The 18,526-nt window shown below is 41.1% G+C and overlaps 1 protein-coding gene across 5 annotated transcripts in view; it reads right to left on the minus strand.

Annotated features, from left to right (window-relative positions):
• Positions 1-18,526, minus strand: part of LOC113937620 (activity dependent neuroprotector homeobox) — a 33,981-nt gene that overhangs the window by 12,068 nt on the left and 3,387 nt on the right. The window contains exons 1-3 of one of the 5 annotated variants that reach the window (XM_027622178.1): positions 17,972-18,048; positions 15,787-15,960; positions 14,401-14,472 (exon numbers count right to left, since the gene is read on the minus strand). The exons of 1 other annotated variant lie outside the window; for it this stretch is intronic. The gene's annotated coding sequence lies outside the window, so the exon portion shown is untranslated. Of the gene's footprint in view, positions 1-14,400; positions 14,473-15,786; positions 16,163-17,971; positions 18,069-18,526 lie in introns of those variants that run through there. 3 more of the 5 variants (XM_027622175.1, XM_027622180.1, XM_027622176.1) reach the window with 3 other exon arrangements.

Below are 18,526 nucleotides of genomic sequence, written 5' to 3' on the forward strand. Positions count from 1 at the left end.
AGAATAACAGTTTGTTAGGAAGACACAGTTCTTCTGAAAGATGCTTTGGCCCCTGGTTTCATTAATCAAAAACAAAAACACTGTATGAACAGTCACCCCCCACCTTTTATTAGAGACAGAGGGAGGGAGACAGGCAGATCGGTGTAGGCAGACGGGCAGAGGAAGAGAGAGAATCCCAAGCAGGCTCATGCACAGTGCAGAGACCGACGTGGAGCTTGATCCCACAACCCCAAGATCATGACCCGAGCCTAAATCAAGAGTTGGATGCCTAACAGACTAAACCACCCAGATGCCCCTCCCCTAAATCTTTTAGAATATTAGAAAGGGGGAGCCTGGGTGGCTCAGTCGGTTAAGTGTCGGGCTCTGCACTTGGCGTGGAGAGTGCTCAAGATTCTCAACCTCGCCCTCTGCCCCTTCCCCACTCAAAAATAAAAAGAACCATTAAAAGATCTGGGGGAAAGACCTATTAATAATAGAGTTAACATTTGCAAGTATTTTATTAACTGAAAATAAGTAGCATTTGGGTAAGCATATGCCATCTGATGAACTAGACTTAAAAATATCAATTTTTGAGAATGATTTAAATTCACTGCTGAATGATTCAGCCACATTCCTTCCTACTGATCTTTGCGAATTATACCCACACCTACTGACTGGGTCCAAAACATTAAAATTTTACTAATAATCGTGGCCAAACTGCTACTCACGTGCTTTCTTAGAAAGCAAGAGTCAGATGGCAGAAATGAAAATCTGAGATCTGTAGCCCTAGGCTAGAGATGAATTGAAAACATATACAGAAGACTGATCAAACACAGGTTTCTCTTTCCCCCCCAAATTCCAAAACCAAAAATACTCCTTTACTCCACATACCAAGAGAAATGAGGCAGAATGAGCCTGTCTTATGAGGAAATATCTATAGGCTGAACCTGTAACAGGTAGAGGATAACAGCACCTCAATGACGGTGAACTTCACTTAAGCAAAGAAGTCATTATCTGAGAAACATAATTATAATCATTTAGGAAACAATAGCTCTGCCAAAAGGCTTGGATCAAGTCAGGTGTTGTACTGAGGCTCTTCTGGGTCAGGAAGACAGAGGGGAACCCGACAGCAGATAGTTCTAGTGCAACCGGCTCAAGTCAAGGTTTGCAGGACCTGATGTACCAAGAGTCAGTGAAGTTTGTCTATGTATATGATAAGGTCCCTTGCAAAGGGATCAAGGATGACATCATTTAGTCTCTGTCTTTAGGGGTAGAAAAAAAAGCAGAAAAACATAACTGTGCCCACAGAAAGTTAAATCAAAAAAGCAGAAACACCCATAAAACCTAACCTTAAACCTTTGACCAGGCACAGTTAATCAAACAAGCCAGGAGGAAAAAAAAGCCTCCAGATCAAACTTTTCCAGATTATATTTTAAGCTACTGCAAGTATGGATGTAACATGGCATCTTCCAGGATAAAATTCTTCATGTTTTTATGTGCATTCTTGGGTTTCCCAAGTTCTTAAATAAGAACATACGGTACTAATTTAACATGCCAGCAAGTACAGAAGTAAATATGACAGCATGCCCTAATTTCCATCACCTGCAAGTATAACTGCAACTTTCTCGTATCTGGGAACCGAAATCTGAACATATACCAGAGTGACAACTAATGCATCAGTTATATCAGTGAATACAAATTTACAATTTTCGTAAGAAAAGTTTCTAACACTGCATTGACAGCTAGACAGGAATGGTTACTTCTTCCCGGTAACACCAAAACATAAGCTGCTTAGTCTAAACCAGTGGTTTTCAACACTCCCCTACCCCCCTTTTTTAAAGCGGAAACCCTTGTTTCTAAACAAATCTTAGCTGAATTATAAAAACGATAAAAAGTGGAAGGGCTCAGGGGTTGAAATGGAAAGAGGAAGAAGGAAAAGTTCTCAGTTCCTACGTATCTCCTTGAAATAGTTACTTGTCTAAACTAAGCTTCTAATGCAAATTTATGCCAAGGTGACAGTCCTCTGAAATGTAGAATCGGGACCTAGTGGACAATCAACCAAAGCAGGAAGTTTGATGGCTATAGCAGAATTCCAAAAGTTTACTGAAAATCTCCCGTAAGTAAAATTACAGTCTGATCAGAGTACGGTTGTCAGAAGCCCACAGTAAGCCTAAGGATTAGAATACAGTTTATACTTTGGTGTTGTCTTTTAAACATTTTCTACATTAAGCTGTAAAGAAAAACACACATCTGAGAAAATCTTTTACTGGGGGTGGGGGGAGGGATCAAAGGCTGGAAATAATGCCATTACCAGTGAGGAAAAAGAGCAGTTGTATTTTCTATGTTAATAAAAATTAGGAGGACATTCAAGCTACTACAATATAGACAGTTTCATTTTTGGTAACATCATAAATACAAATTAACACGTAAGAAGAAATTCAGATCCTTGATATTAAATCAAGAAAACAAAGTATTCTAATGTCATGCAGATGCAAGCAGTTCTATAAAGATCTTATAAACCTGCACTGGGGTGTAAGGGTCAGATATATTTGAAGTTTCTTTAAACCACTAACTAAAAAGTACTGTTTTGTTAAGAGCCACAGACATTTTAATAAGATTCTCCTAAATCTTCATGCTACCCATGATGGTGCTCTTTCTTTAAAAACAGATTTTGTGACGTCTCTGTGGAAACATTTAGGACCCATTAAAATAAAAACTAGGCAGAAAGAAAACATTTCCTTATTTATGTGCTCACTTTCCCTCCTGCCACCTGCTCAGCAACATATTTAATACCTGTCAATATCACTGAATAAAACTGTGGTCACTGTAAAACAGTTTCTTTTTATAATCAGTAAGTGCTTATCTTTCCTGACTACTCTGGGATCAGTTTTTTAAGGGTGTTACTAAGTCCTACATTTAAACTAAACCAGTTGTAAAGAGGTTTATATGTTTGTATTTGAAAAATAAACCCATAAAGCCTTTCTAGAACCCTCCAATGAATGAGCAAGTTGAGAGCCCAGCGCCTACATTTGATCTGGAAGCAACCATCCCCATCAATCTTTAAAAAACAACAACAGCAACAACCACCACCACAGTCCTAAACAGAAGCAGCTAATCTTTCAATTTCCTATAAGCTTGGGTAAAAGACCTTGCAGATGCCACAGGCTCTTCATAGAAAGGCAGCTCTAATTGTCTCCTCTCTTTCTCAATCCCAAATACCACGGAACAAGCAACTGACAATCCAGAGGCAGAATGCTCTTCTGGATTAGCAGATAAAACTGTGCAGCGTGACAGTGGTAAGGAAAGAAAGTTCAGACTTTCTCTTAAGTAATGGAAAACGTGCAGTAGTGTTGAGGCAAAAAGGGGGGGCTTATTTGGAAAGCCCAGGAGGATTAGGAAAACTACTTTGCAAATGAAGACACACATGTACCAAAAGGCAAATGTGAATAATGAACACCAATTGCTTTGCTTAGGTTAATCGTATTAGAACACTGTTAATAAAGATAAGAAGCCAGCAGAAAATGTAACCAACTTCTGTTTTCTTCTATACTTCTACTAACTGCACTGACTTTTACTATTCTCTAGTAATAAAAAAATCCCAATAGAGTTAATTGTGTCAAATACAAAACTGCCTCCAGAAAAAAGACACTTGATTTTCTTCAAGTTTTCCCCAAATCAATGATTAAATTCCATAAGTTTTTATACTATTTTTTTTTTTTCTGTAAGTAGACTTGTTATTTATGAAAGGCAAAATGAGTACATTTACTTAAATATAGCATCCGGTACAGCAATGCTTGGTCATAGGAATACTTTTGGCCACAGTCTATAAACAATGTGTGAATCCCTTCCACAAGCAGCCCTGCTCATAATCTAAGACTCTCTCTCTGCTTGATCACCTCAAGTGAGCGGAGCACAAACCCCTCCAGGCAGCTTGTTGCACACTGGACAGCTCTGTTCACAAGCCCACAGTTCTCAGTTCAGCTACAGAAATCGAATTCCCTAGCCACAGAACAGCCTTTCACATTAAGACCCTTCCTCCTTCCCTCCCAAGTCTTCCCCCTTCTCCAAGTTAAGCACGCTCAGTTCTTTCTACCATTACTTCTGTTATCACAGGAGCCAATCTCCAGTGGATGGGCTCCAGTCTGTCAATCTCTCTGGTGCCTGAATAAACTTATTCCAGATGTGACACAATCACAAGGTCAAGTGGGACAATACTTCTCTAGCTCTAGATATTTTCTTAAAAATTTTATTATTTTTATTATTTTTAGAGAGAAAGAGAACGTGGGGAGTGGGGGAAGGGAGAGAGAGAATCCCAAGCAGGTGCCGTGCTGGGTGGAGGGCCCAATGCGGGGCTTGATCCCACGACCCTGAGGTCATGACCTGAGCCAAAATCAAGAGTTGGGTGCTTAACTGACTGGGCCACCCAGACGTCCCTAAAATTTTATTATTTTTTTAAAAGTAATCTCTATGCCCAATGTGGGGCTTGAACTCATGACCCAGAGATCAAGAGTCACATGTTCCACCTACTGAGCCAGCCAGATGCGCCCTGGATATTATTTTTAAATTAATGTTCCTGAAAGGTGCACTGTTTTGGTGGCAGCCACTTTACACATATGACAACAACCAACCAAGATCTTTTTTTTTAAAAAATAAATATGTGTTGCGTTTTTCAGTATTAGGTGGTTCAGTTGGTGGGAACAAAAATTTTCTGTACTGAATCCATGTCTGGTTAAAAGGGAAGTTAACTATCAAGTCTTTAAGTATCTTCTCAATTAAAGGGGCATGAACATTTTGATTCCAAAATGTAGCACTGTGAATCACTGAGAGAACCAAAGGACTGCCTCATCTAAACTCTTCTCATTTTACAGATTAGCAACTGAAGTGAAGCAACTGGCCTAAGGGTGATCAGCTTTTCTGTGACAGACCTGGGCCTCAAGGTCATCTCCAGATCTAGTATGCAGCGCTCCTCCCATTACCGTTGTAGATAAAGCTCTGATCTCAGACATTAAAGGTAAACAAGAGCAAGTTAAATACTAAATACATACATCTGAAAGTGCCACAACTTCATACTCAAGGTTGAAATGACCTTAAACAAGTTCAACCAAACTAGCTGAAGAGATGAAACAGAGTAAGAATACCTACACATCTCAGGTCAGACGGTCCCATCAGATCCAGAGCTCTGAGACCACTTGCCTGAAGTGCTCTTAACCATCACCATGGATGCCAACAGTCAATAGATAGTCGCAATGGAAAGATATCCAAATTGTAATAATACCTTGCAATATGAAAACTACAACCTTGGTATCCCTAAGTAAAACAACAACTTTTCAAAAACAGATGTATCCTATGTCTCTCTTTTATCACCTTCCCATTATCAATACTCAAAACATGCTATTCCAAAAACTGCTTGGGAAAACAGAGGCTTTGGTGATCCTTCTTTTTCTGGAGAGTAGGGTTAGGCAGGAGGCTAGTCTGCTTTCAGCTACCTTTTAGGGTCCTTTTTGCAAATAAAGTTCCATTTGTTTTTATTACAAAAGCAATTGGGAAATAAAAACATACATCTACACAAAAACCTGCACACGAGGGTGCCTGGGTGGCTCACAGTCAGTCAGGCATCTGATTCTTGATTTCAGCTCAGGCTGTGATCTCACGGGTGGTGAGATCGAACCCCTTGTTGGGCTCCGCCCTCAGCTTGGGAGTTGGCTTGAGATTCTCTGCCTCTGCCCTTCCCCATGGCCCCACTCTCTCGCAAATAAATAAAATCCTAAAAAAACCAAAACACCAAAAAACCCTGTACACGAATGGTCTCACAGTAGTCATTAATACCCAAGAAGGAGAAACAACCCAAACTCCATGAACTATTGAATGATAAATAAAATAAAATGTGATATATTTATACAGTGAAATATGATTCAGCCATAAAAAAATGAAGTACTGATATATGCTCCAACATGGATGAACCCTGAAAAATAATACTCAGTGAAAGAAGTCAGTCACAAAAGACCACTTATTGTATGATGCCATTTACATAAAAGGTGCAGAACATGCAAATCTACAGACAGAAAGAGTAAAGCCGCCAAAGGCTAGAGAAGTTGGGGACAGTAGAGGGCAACTAACTGCTCATGGGAACCGCGTTTTTTTGTGGGATGATGAAAATACTCTAAAATTGACTGTGGTGATAGCTGCACCACTCTGGGAATATACTAAAGAACATTAAATTCTACACTTTAAAGGGGTGAATTTTATGGTGTATGAATTACATCTCAGTAAAGTTGTTGCAACTGGGCCTAACAGAATATAGGTAAGGCAAGAACACAAATAATTATATGTAAAGAGTTAACACTGGGTATATTTATCCTTCCAGATTTTTATGCACATGTAATTTTTCTTTTAAAAGGAAATGAATCTTAGGTATCTCAGCATTTAAGTCATGCAGCAAGAAAACCAATGATGCCTGAAGTTTTTAATTTTTAAGAACTGCGCTTTCCTTCCAACAGGTAGATGCTAGCCACAAACGGCTATTCATCACGTAAAATGTGACTAGTCTGAACTGAGTGGAGATATGCTTTTAAATTAGTTTATTTTTATTGTGGTAAAATACACATAACATAAAATTTACATCTTAAGAATTTTTAAGTGTATAGTTCAGTGGTATTTAGTCATACTATCATGCTACCATCACCACCACCCATCTCCAGAAGTCTTTTCATGTTGCAAAACTGAAACTCTGTACATTAAACAATAACTCCCTTCCCCTCTGCACTGGACAACCACAATTCTACTGTCTCCATGATTCTGACTACTCTAAGTACTTCATGTAAGTGGAATCACAAAGTACTTGTCTTTTTGTGACTGACTTATTTTACTTAGCATCATGTCCTCAAGGTTTATCCATGTTGGAGCCTGTGTCAGAATTCCCTTTCTTTTAAAGGCTGAATCATATTCTATACTATCTTTGCACCATATTTTGCTTATCTGTTATTCTAAGGCTGAATAATATTCCACGCTATATGTATACACATTTTGCAGGTGATGGGACACTTGGATTGCTTCCACCTTTTAGCTATTGTGAATATTGCTGTGAACATGGGTGTACAAATATCTCTTCACATGGTAATTCTATGTTTCCATAGTGGTACTACTGTTTACATTCCCACCAGCGCACAATGCTTCCTATTTCTCCACATCCTCACCAACACCTGTTAATGTTTTTTATAATAGCCATCTTAATGTGTATGAGGTAGTATTTCATTTTAGGTGTGATTTGCATTTCCCTAATGATTAGTGATACTGAGCATCTTTTCATTTGCTTATTGGCTACTTGTGTCTTCTTTGGAGAGAGGTCTATTCAAGTCCTTTGCCCATTTGAGATATGCTTTCACATGTAAAATATACTTGGGATTTCCAAGGCTTAGTATTAAAAAATGCAAAATGTCTCATAAATACCTTTTCAAAAATATTGGCATGTTAAAATAATACTTTGGATGTACCAGGTTAAAAATATATTAAAATTAATTTCATCTTTAAATTAAATGTTAACATTAAATGAAATCAAATGTTAAAATGTGGCTAGTGGAAACACAGATGAACCTTGAAGACATATGCTAAGTGAAATAAGCTGGCCACAAAAGAACAAATACTGTGCTTCTACTCACATGAGATACTGAAAGCGAAATTCACACAGAAAGAAGGTGGTTGCCAAGGGCTGGTGGAAAGAAGAACGGGGCCTTGGTGTTAAATGGGTATAAGATTAAGTTTTGTAAGATGAAAAAAGTTCTGGAGATGAACAGTGGTAATGGTTGCATGACAATGTGAGTGTACTTAATAACAAAGAACTTTACACTTAGAAGTCATTAAAATGGTAAATTTTATCACAATTAAAAAAATTTTTTTCCCAATGTGGCTACTGGAAAATTTAAGGCAATAGTACTGAATATGGAACCAAATAAGGTTTGCTCGTAATTTTATCAGCAGGATAGTGTGGGTTCAAAATTAGAGGCATTTATCATTGATGACTCTCTGCCAAAACTATGAATATTAAGCATCTGTTAAGTTATTTTTTGAACAGGACAGATCCTCTAAGAGCAAGTCCTGGATGTAACATAGGAACGTTGAAGGACTTTATAAATAATTTCCAGACCATTCTGGACAATATTAAATGAATGACTCTATGGTAACATTATTAATGCTCCCCCCCCCCCCCCCGCAAAATCTTAGAATTCATTTTCCTAGCAAATCTGCTCTACTCCAAGAGGCCAGGAACAGAGGAACATATCACTTCTGTCACTGTCAAAGGCTCCAATTCCCTCTGCCTTAACTAACAGATTTAATCCAGCTGGGGTTACTTTAATAAGTTCAACTATTTTTTAGTTTTGCAGAAGTGAAATGATTCTAGAGCATGTATCAGTAAAGATTTTCAAAGAATTTCCATGTATTAAATTTTTAAATAACCTTAAGTTTCTTTCAAACAGTTATAAGGACAGAACTGCAAAAGGGGAGAGGTTCTAGGAAAAACAAATTAAGGTAACACAATGATGACAACTTAATCTTGGCAAGTTTTGTTTTCTTTCATGTGGTGTGGCTCATTAATATCAAATCAAGAATCTAATGGGAAATAAGCAGCCCCATTCACCATATTATCAATCTCCAAAATTATAATTACACTGTGACTTAAAATTTGTTTTATTTTAAATGCTGATCACAGGTGACTTCAGATTTAGGAAAGTATGACCTGAAATTATAATTGATACAGTATGGTAAAGAGGTATTTATGTCTGTAAATTACAACCACTATGAATCATTTTTCAGCAGAGATTGATCTTCCTGATCTCAAAGGATGGAATTACGAACCCTTAAAATATGCAGGAAGACAAGGGTACCATCTCATGATCAAAAGCAAAGAAGGTCTATTAAGAAGATGCTCCTTGTTGTTTTTTCCCCCCTTGCTAGGTGTCTAGCATCTACAGCAGTGGCTGACACATAGCAAGCACTCAATAAATGTAGACTAAGGAAAAGCCCCTACCTAGAAAGGACTTACAGAGATGACAACCCATAAATATCTACAGGAAAAGAAGCGAAGTGTCAGATGTGTCACGAACTAAAAGCTCTGAGGTTTCCTAAGAGGGAGAATTCATTCTCAGCAGGGGAGCTCAGGAGAAGGTGGAAGCAGATGCTAAGCTGGGGCCACTAGGTAAGTTGAGAATCTGCATTCACTGCAAACAAAACAACAAAAAAACTTGCTGGCACAGTTCTAGAGGTGGGACAGCAAGGAGTTCTACGGACGACACATAGAGTCCAGAACGGCTGCTATGCCAAGCTTCTGAGTAATAATGAATGACAGGGTTGGGCAGGTAGGTTGGGGACAGGAGAGAAGCCTTGAGGGTGCAGCTAGAGTCCGCTACCGCGTCTGGAAGGCACTGAGGAGGTGCTGCAGACACTGAAGGAGAGAAAGGATACAATTCTAACAGCACTTTAAGAGAATTAATCTGGCCCGTTTGGCAAGTCCCATTACAAAAAGCCTAGAGAAGTCCATGCGGAGTGGAGTACCAGACCTAGGCAACTGTCAGAATCACCACAGCCGAGTTTACACCCACCTCAGACCCACACAATCTCAAAGGTCTGCAAGATCACCGGAGCAGAGCCTTAGGTACAAGACAGTAAGATACTGAAGTGATGGCAAAAGGAAGATGAAGTTCAAGGGTGAAGCCTACAGTCTACATCCACGTTTGTGTTTCCCAGTAAAGCTATATTGTCTTCATGAATAAAAATTCAGCTGACCTATCAGCTACATGTAAAATTTTTACCTCACAACTTCAAATTTCTGTTAACAAGTAGGGTGACACAACACAGTAAAAGCTTTCCTCTGCTCAAAAGACAGATGGTACGATGTAGTGATTAAGAAGACAGTTCCGGAGCCGGGCAGACCTGTGTCCTTACTTAATCCTTACTCTGCCACTTACTAGCTTTGTGAACCCAAAAATGTACTCAACCTCTGGAGGTCTCTTTCCTTATAGTATATGCAGAAGGACACGATTCCATTGTTCAACTCCAATGCCAGAAAGATTAAATGAGATGCTGCCAGTTAACACTTAAAGCAGTTATCATTATCTTAAACCAGATCAGATACTAGAATAGTCACTTTGAAAATTATGAGCTCACACTATGGTATAATCTTTTAAAAAATATGGACTACTAATCCTGATAATCAGATGTGGTTGCCATATATCTGTTCCTAGACACATCATAATGTGCATTCACACACTTAATAGTGTTTTCACATACTAGTTTACATTTGTGAGTTAGCATATTCTTAACTTTATAAGCTCTGTGGCACTTAAAACGCTTATGCAATAGAATATCTGCAAGTACCCACAATAAACCTAGGTGACTTAAAGTCACATAGACACATCAAGGTATGATCTAGATTTTGCATATTCTATTTAAAAAAAATATGTGGGTCACTTCTAAGATTTTCAGACTAAAAGACTAGTGCCTACAACCAGAAACTATTATGTTGCTGTTTATCCCATTACTTGGGAGTATTCAGATTTTAGATGAGAATCCTAGCTGTGACCGCCAGAATTTACAGAACACTAATGGAGCCAATGGCTTTCAGGGTGTTTTAAGAATGTGCTGAGACTATGATAGAATATATGCATGGAGGGGAAGATGACGCTGGAGGGACAAGATGAAAGCTGAGCAACTGAAGGTGTGCTCCCTAACCCTTTATCAATTTTACATACTGAAGTTCACAACGAATTTTACTTGAAAGAAAGAAAGATGCCTCACAGCTTACCAAAAGAAAAAAAAAAAAAGGTTTGAGACTATCTCTAACACCTTAATCTAGCTTTAGAGAGAATGAGACGGGGAGCATTTCCTAATTTGCTCTGTTTGAAGTAGGCATTCCAGCAAGGCAGCGACACACCATGGGGAATGACCGCAACACCTTGCCATCTATGTAAGAACTCCATAGCGGAGCACGGCTGTTGTCAATACAGGTGGACAACCTGGCTAAAGAGAAATGTGAAAAAGGGAAATCAATTCACAACTGGGGGCCTAAGAAGACATCCAGATGTGTCCACTTATAATCATTCCAGTAGCATGTCACTGGTCTGGTCATCTAAATGGCATAGGACACAAAGTAGGTTATTTTTAATTCCTTAATGAGAAAATTTCCATGTTCTATCAAAACTACTCCGAAATAATTTTCCCAGAGTAAGGGAAAGGTACTTTTCTCCTCATTCATGAATAACAGAATAGTTTACTTGAATCCCCTCAAGTTTTTCTGAGTGATCTCCTAGGAGCCAAGCCCTACAGGCAAAGCTTTCTTTGTAGCAGAAGCATTATTCGTGTAGCAGGCTTTGCCACTTGGTGGGCTCAACTCTTAAACTTTCTGCAGAGAAGTTTTTCTTGGTGTTGTTTTTAAGCCTACCTGATTGTGGACCAGGACTTTGAGCCGACTGCACAGGACACTCCCCACCCCTTTCACAAGAGCAAGAATTCTAACTGTTGACTTACGTTTACAACCCCCAATTTAAACTTTTAATGAATTCTTCCATATTTCTGCTAGATGGAAGTTTCTTCAGATACACCAGATTTCAAAAGAAACCACTCATTCAGGTTCTCATTTGTTGCCAGTTCCCACCAGAAAAAGCTGCATGTTTCAATGGAAGCACAGCCTTCCACAAACTCCTAAACAGAGCCCAGAGGGTTCAGAAAAAGGAAAGGCAGAAGGGCAAAAGCCAGCAATTATCTGTCTAAGCAAAAATAACTGTTCAGAGGAAAGAAAGAACAAGACTGCCCTAAACCAAAACACTGGGAAAAGCGACAGGACCCTAAACAAACTTTCTTTTTAGATCCTTGTAGAGGCAACTTCAAACCAGACATGTGCTGCTTCAACTAACCACCCCTAGCACAATTTTGCCGGTACTCTCTTGCTGGGGGTGTGGCCAGCCTCTGACTGTCAAGCCCATTTAGGATCCTTGGGTATTCACGACACACAAGCACGAAACAGCACTACCCAGTTATGAAGCATTCATGTGACCCTTCATGAGCCAAAGAGCACAAGGGAAACCTACAAAAGCCTGTGTTCAAGCACAGGCCTGGCATGAACACATTCTGAGGCTCACTTCATCACTGCATGTCACAGTGCCTTGATTTCCCCACTTGTGAAACAAGGACAATCCTGAGAAAATTGAGAATGGTTTAAAAAATGCTTGGCAAATAAAATGGGCATGCCGTTAATATTACCCTAAAGGCCAGCAAAGAGGCCTTTACACTTACAGCTCACCCTTCTTAAAGGCATCAACCAAGTCACAGAAGTGACACATAAACAGAAACAACCCACAGCTGAGTGACTCAATTACAAATCTACACCCTTACTGGAGAGGGAGTCAGGATGTGTAGGGATTTATTTTTAATTCTAAGGGATGGTCAAACAATGTACAAGTCTCCTACAGATTGTGTGCATGTTTTTGAGTTAAACCTTAAATCTTAAACTGCAGTACGTGTTCAGGGCAGTCTTCCTTAGTAAACTTTATCAAAAGCGTTTATGCTCTCCTCTTAATTTCCACACCTTTAATTCTGGAACTCGGCTGCAATTCTGGAGATTTCATTATTTCTCAAGCTGTGGTCTTAGAACTCAGCTAGGGATCAATAAAAGCAAGGAAGCTTGAGAGTCCATTTCAAAGAACTACAGGCAGAGGACGATTGAATGCATACGTGGAGATGAGAGAACTCAGAACGGAAATAGTGAAAAGAACTTTGCATTTTACACTGATTAGAAAATGTGTGCCCTCAATCAAAACAGTTCCTGTATATAGTTGGCTCACATTTTATCTGTGACTTCCTAATATAGACAAACACATCACATTATAATCAAGTTGATATATATATACCAATCTGAGAAGCCTGATAATATGTAAGGAGAGCCTTCCTCCAGTGAAAGAGAATATGGATTCTCATTTAAGATGACTCCTTAACTGCCAGATATCAAAGGTAGGTCACAACCAAAACACAGGTCTAGGTCTAAGGAGAACTAAGACACAGAAAATACTGAGGGAGCACAATCATCCTTCCTCTCACTTTGTAATTAACAGGATCAGGCACACAAACAATATAAAAAACATGAAGTCAGGAGGGAACCGTGGCCACTCATGCTGGGGTAAACAAGAATGGCTTCTTCTATAAAGTATCTCAGTGATTAAGGCAGAAATGAGTAAACAAGAAACAGCTTCTACATTCAAAGTATCAATTCACTTAGTGGGGGGCTTTGGTTCTCACTAGTTTCAAATGCCAAGTTTCCAAACTAACAACATAAAATGTGTAACTGACAGTGATGCACATCAGCAAAATATGGCATTTGTTCTAGATTTAACGCCACAAGCTCTTACAAAACTAGGGGAAGTTTGCATGATGCTAAGAACATGTCAAGCTCTGTGACTCTATAATTAAATTATTTACTCAGGGGAGCAACATTTTACTTAATGTTCATGCTTTTTAGGCAAATAAATCAAAGTTAAACTCCCATGGAAAATATATTTTATCTTCTGGAAGACATAACAGACTTTAAAGGGAAAGCCCTTTTGGAAGTTCAGGATGAACACGTAGATTATTACACAATAGTACTCGGCATCTTGGTGTAAACTACAAATTAACTTCTAATCTTATAAAAATTTCCATTTTTTGGCTACTTTCACATCATTTTGCAAGTCATCTCACTAACATTTTAACAGGTTATTTTAAAAAACTACAATGTCTAATTCCGACATTTTTTTCCGTAGCTAAATGTATTATTTCCCAACCACATCTCTGATGCTCGGACTTTGTATTTAATGACAGTTATTTCCAACTCTAAAAAAGTGAGTTGTATTTTGTGTGTATCTATGTACACACCAATTGATGGAATCAACCTGCCAAGGTCTATTACAACTTATGTAATTTTGTTATTTATATATAGTTCCCAAAAGACAAAAATACTACTGAAATTCTGAGATTTTTCTTTTCTCTCTCTCTACCCAAGTATTGATCCCTACTTGCACCTTTGTAACTGATCAGCTCTATCTTCCTCATTAAAGTAATTCCCACAATTAAACATGTAGCCAGCATGTGTACATCACCTTAAGTGTATCAACCGACAGATTGCTGAACACTTAAATTTTCAAAATACTAGAAATTACATTTAGTTACAAGGAAAGCAACAATTTTTAACACATGGTGTACCTTATTTAATTATGCTTTTAGTAATCAAATCGAACAAAAAACAGAAGTCATTTTTACTTGGTAAAAGCCTATTTAAGCTGATTATCTAGTAGCAACTACATGTTAATGAAAAGTCCTATTCTGATCAGAGAATCTTTAGTTTTTAAAAGCTTAGCAACTCTCGAGATTGGGTCATCAAAATAACAATAATTGAGAACTTACTTGACACTTAATCTGTTCAACATGGTGACGTTTTATTTTTAACATAAATAGTATTAGAACTTTTCCTGCACTCTGGTTTAAGGAAAAAAAAGAGAAATTTAAGCAAAACAAATTCACAGTGGGTATGTTTACAACCAATGACTTCCAGGACAGGCGGGGCCAGAGGTCTTTAGAGATTCAAAGCCCAATCTCCTATATTTTCTATAGAGACAATAAGAACCCAAATCAAAGATTTAGTTAGTTCAACGTATAGCAGCCTCTGATAAGGTAATTTTAGGAAATTTTCAACAATGGCCAGATAAAGAAGGAATTTCTACTTAAAATTCAATTAAACAGAATACCCATCCCCACCCTCTAGTTAGTTGAGGCTTTTTACCGAACTTTTAACGAACCCTCACAGTTTACCTAAATTCCAGCTCTCAAGCCCAATCGTTTCACTTTTTATTTATTTTGATGCCAAAACCAGGAAACCTTGAAACTGCAGAATACATGCTTTCTAAGAGCTCATAGCAAGTTTTCCTGTAGGGGGAAAATGGCTATTACCACTAAGGATTATCAGTTAACACTGTATCTTATGTATAATTTGCCAAATCAAACAAAAGCACCTTCACAAGCCTCACCTCAAACATACCCTCAAATAAGTTGTTTTCAAATTACTCCTCTAAAAACTCAATATAACTATGTATCAAAGACCAAGTACAGGTCAAAATTATATCTATTTAACATATACTAAGCAGTATTTAAAAATTATAAATATTACCATTTAGATTTAAAATCTGATTCTGTGGTTACTAAAAAATTGCAAAACCAATATAGTTAAGTCTCCACTGGAATACCTGAACCAAGCTGCTTCCTTTTCAGTCACCAAAATGTTACTTGGTAGCATATGTTCCATGAAAATTCTCCCTTAGGCACCAACTGATTAACTATGTATCAAAGAATACACCCATAAATTTACCTTGATGTATCTATATAAAATACTTGCAACAAAGTCTTAAAAGTACCCTGAATATCAACAACCACTGTCAATCATTGGTAGCAAGTACATGGAAAGGCCTGTTCTGATCAGAGAATCTGTTAAGGTTTATAGAAGCTTAGCAACTCTTGAGATTGGGTCATCAAGATAACAATAACTGAGAACTTCACATACTTTATACACAAGAGTGCAGAATGCAAATGATTAAAACAATATTAGCAACTTAAAAATTTTCTCTTAAACAAGCCATAAGTCATTTCTCTGTTCAGAACCCACGACTGCAACCAGCTCTTGAGGAATGTGGCTAGGCTGAAATTTTGGAAGTGCTGGCTTTGGTGGTGACCAAGGAGGAAGAAATCTCTGGCTTCCCTGTTGCTGCAGTTCCCACCCTCCAAAATGAATATACCCACCGGTGTGAATTGACAATGTGGTCCAAAGAGCAAGGCAGGAACGGAGTCCAGATCCTCAAAATGGTAGTACAGGGCATAACCACTAGGCCACCTATCAGTTCAGTACAAAAAGTACAACCCTGTGCATCATGGTGCAAAAGCTGGGGCCTAGGTTTCGCATTGTGCATCTCACACCTATGGAAATAACAAGAGGAGTAAAATCTATAGAAATCAACACACCCTAAGAAGGTGGGTGCTCACAGAAGACCGGTGTCAACACTTTTGCAAAGGTGGTTGGCTACTGAGGTAATGAATGGCAATTACAAGTCCAAAGTTGGAAGGCAACAAAATTTTACAATCAACTCTGTTGAGTTTGACAATGAAGAACTCAACATGGGTTTGATGTTTACCAACAAGGCTTTGCAAATCATGACACCCATCTACATGCTTATGAAAATTACTACCCCACTAAAATCTAACATCCTTCAAGAATGATTTTTACCTCTCAAAAGAATTGGAAAGATTTGGGCCATGAAGAAAGGAGGTAATCGGCAATACCCCCAAACCCATTACTCTCAGGTTTTAAACTTTCCCTTTTACCATCTGACCTTGGAAAAAGACATGGTGACACATTCAAAGCTTAAGGTGGAAGAATTCCAGATTCCAGAGAATAGGAAATCTGTGTACCAATGATGTGCCAAGAACAAATGTGGATTGTCTGAGGGTCAACAGTTTTGAAAAAGTAAAAAGAAGGAACTTCTAAAATGCAGGGTGGATTCTTTTAAAAGAAATAAAATCACCGCTCTTGACTCACTTAATCCTTCGCCATGTTGCTGTCAGCTCACCAACTAAGAGTGCGAGAGTGTGTGTCTTGCTGGGTCCATTTTCCCATGGTCTGTAGAAGGCGCTGTGAAGCACATCCTGTTCTAGCTCTGGGGCCCTTCCCCCCTCTGCAGCCTTACCCAGTGCAGGGAATGCGCCCCCTACTGACTCCAACACTCATCGCCTTTAGCCGACTTGGCTGCGGTGCATTTTGGGTGGGGGCTGGTATTTTCTTGATGGCCATAAACCAGAAGCAACAATGCAGATTTATAAAGAAACTGTATCAAGCTACCCAGGAGTTGGTTCTCCCCCGCCCCCCATCTTGAAGGTTCAAGACACTGGCACGAGAAGCATCAGGGACAGGAATTGGGTGTGTGGGGATGGACAGCATTAAAATGGCAAACACAGGAAACAGTTTGGTTCTTTTTCCCTCCTATGCCTTTGTCTGAGAAATGGGGTTATAGCAAGAACTGCCCAGAGGAACTGGTGAATGCAAGAACATCAAGAAGACTTAGTGTGGCTAAAAAAGATATTAGACCTTAGCGCCTGATCTTGGGCAGAAGAGGAAGAGAAGCAATCGCGCCTTTTCCAGCAGACAGGCATCCAGGTTGGGGGGGAGGGGAGGGCAGGCAGGCAGCCCAGAGGAAAGAGAGGTGAATAAAAGGGTGCTCAAAAACTCCTCCCCATTCATTGCATTTAAAAAAAAATCTTTTCGCAGCTTTCTGGATTGCCATTTTTTACCACCTTATTGCAAAGTTGGGGTTCAGAATGTTCGAAAGAGGTCGTGCTGACCAGGCAGCTGCGACTGAGAAAAGGGGGTGGTGGTGGACTCCGTGGTTAGGAGGGGAGCTGGCATGTTGGGGAAGAAGGGTTGCACGGCGGAGGCAAAGACTTTCCACTCTGTGCCATGCATGCTCCCCGCCCCCCAATCTGTCCCCCCCTCCCCCAGCTAAGGATGGGTAGACCTGGCAGAAGGCTCGTTCCAGGCACTGGGGGTGTGCGTGGGGGGCTCGTTTGGGGGGGGGGGGCGGGAGGAAGGGATTAGTTCCAGGGATGGGAGCAGCTCGGTTCTTGCTGGGGGCGGGGTGGAGGGAGATGCCATCAGCGGGACAAGCTCTGGGGGCCAGGCCGGCTGCTGGCCTCGGCGGGCTCACGGGGCGGGGAAGGGGGGGGGTCGGGCTGCAGGAGGAGGCGCCTGGACCCCGGAGCAGAACCCGGGTAGCGGTCCGCGCCGGGGCGGGCGCTCCGTCAGCACCGGAGTATGCAAAGGAGCATGTGTGTGGCTGGAGGGCTGGCAGTCGGAACAACAATGCGCCCGCGGGGCCGGCGCGGCGGGAGCGGGGCCGGGCCGCGGGGTCGGCGCGCGGCGGCCGCCGGGGCTTACCTTGACTCGGCCTCGAGGCGCGCGCGGGGCCGGCGTGCTCGGGGGCCGGGCGGCGGCGGCGGCGGCGGCGGCGGGCGGATGGCGGCGGCACGGCGGTGGCGGCGGCGAGGGCGCGCCCGGGGCCTCGTCGCGCTCTGGCTCGGCGGGCTCCGGCTCGCGCCGCGGCCGCGGCTGCTGCCGGGGGGCGCGGCGGGCGCAGCAGAGCGGCGGGCGGCGGCGGCGGCGCGAGCGGCTCCCTCCAGTCCCCGCGCGGGCGGCGGCGGCAGCGTCGTCGAGCGGTGCAGACAAAGGAGGGGCGGAGGGAGGAGACGGAGGGTGTGGGAGAGGCGGCTTCACCGGCGCGGGCAGGCGGGCGGCGGCGGCCGCACTCCTCTCGCTCCTCAGCAGCGGGGACCGAGAGAGGGAGCTGTGTCTGAGGAGACGCCAAAATCCCCCTTAGCGCTGCCCGAGGGAGGGGGAGGGGGCACAAGATGGCGGCGACCGGGGGGGGGGGCGGGAGTTCAGCTCATGGATCCCGGCAGGCGGCGGAGGGGAGACCGGGCCGGCGGAGGCGGC

Source organism: Zalophus californianus, chromosome 8 (assembly GCF_009762305.2).
Source record: "Zalophus californianus isolate mZalCal1 chromosome 8, mZalCal1.pri.v2, whole genome shotgun sequence".
Classification (NCBI taxonomy): Eukaryota; Metazoa; Chordata; class Mammalia; order Carnivora; family Otariidae; genus Zalophus; species Zalophus californianus.